Source organism: Podarcis pityusensis (assembly GCF_964106645.2).
Source record: "Podarcis pityusensis genome assembly, chromosome: 16".
NCBI classification, from domain to species: Eukaryota; Metazoa; Chordata; class Lepidosauria; order Squamata; family Lacertidae; genus Podarcis; species Podarcis pityusensis.
The window spans coordinates 3,438,794-3,439,566 of NC_138041.1; positions in this window are offsets into that span (position 1 = coordinate 3,438,794).

Here is a 773-nt window from a genome sequence, read left to right on the forward strand (position 1 = left end):
TATGTTTTGTTAAAAGTTGTTTCATTGCCTCTGCCGCTCCGGACCTTATAAATGGTGGGTTAGTTCTACTCTTGAGTAAGACCCGTTGAAATTATTGGATAGGCCTAACTTAAACTCATTGGGTTTTTTTGTGGGTCCATGCTGAACAGAACACAATTGTATAAAATCCTGTGCCTCTTGGATACTAGGATTAAACGAGCTGTGGCTTTTTAAACCGGGGAGGAGGTTGCTCTTTTTGTTTGTCACTATAAGAAGTATTTTTGTGTTTCTATATTGCAAAGCATCCTCTGATTTTCGGATGAAAGGTGGTTTAAAAAAATAAATAATTTTTGGTGAAGAAGACCTCAGCTGCTGCTGACAAGAAGCCTATTTAAAATGCTTTGGAAGCACCCCCCCCAAAAAAAAGACTCCCGGGAGCTGTAGTTTACCCCTCATGGAGCTACGATTCCCAACTCCCTTAAGAAACTACACTTCCCAGAATTCCTGGGGTGAGCGGCGTGTGCTTAGTTCTTTGTTATTTATTTGGTGCAAGATGCTTGGAGTTAGTTTCATAAAAAAGAGGACTAGTAAGTTTACTAAATAATAATTTAAATGATGTCCATGCAGCTTTAACCTGGGGAACCTTAGGCCATCTGGCTGTTGACTCAACTCCCATTGGCCGGCATACAGGCTGGTATTGCCCGCTCGGACTGGCAGCGACTCTCCCCGTTAAACTGCAGGCTGATCTTCTGTAACACGAGAGTCCAACCAGTTTTGGCAATACGGTAGGGGCT